Genomic DNA, 635 nt, shown 5'->3' on the forward strand with positions numbered 1-635 from the left:
TCTACAATTCGCCTATCAGCAACTCTCCCTGGTCGTTCAAAGTTGCTTGAAGATTCTACCATCTCCATACTATGAAGGAGCGCTTCTTCATTTCTTCATTTTATCTGAACCTTAACGTATCCTTCCAACACAATGTCCATGGACAACGGTAATGAGGTCGGCGCCTACGAGTTTGACCGGAACGCCCTGGACAACATCGCCCGTCGGCGACAAGATCGCCCACGCAAGAAATACAGCCAGCATCGTCCAGTGGATGAGTTTGGAGTACATAAGTTTGCCAGGGCAAACAATCTAAGTCAATTTGCTCTGGTCGTCTCAAAAGTTTGTCCTAGCATAGCTTGCGTAGCTAGTATTGCCTGGTTTTAGTCGTTGCATGTAAGCTTGTGAGTTGGTGGCCTGGTTCATGCTTATGGGCGACAATTGAAATGCCGGGACAATGACTGATTAGGGACAATGACACGGCATTTCACGCCCTCAAAGCGGGAACAAACGCTAAAACTAAATACATACATAGTTCTAAATCTTCTACTAAAATTTTCCTGCAGCGTTAGAGGCCTTTAATTAATATTGGCGAACGATGCTTCCCGCGCTACCGGGATACTCCCTATGGCATANAACATGCCGGTTACCGACCG

This window comes from Volvox carteri, assembly GCF_000143455.1.
Source record: "Volvox carteri f. nagariensis unplaced genomic scaffold VOLCAscaffold_57, whole genome shotgun sequence".
Lineage (NCBI taxonomy): Eukaryota > Viridiplantae > Chlorophyta > Chlorophyceae > Chlamydomonadales > Volvocaceae > Volvox > Volvox carteri.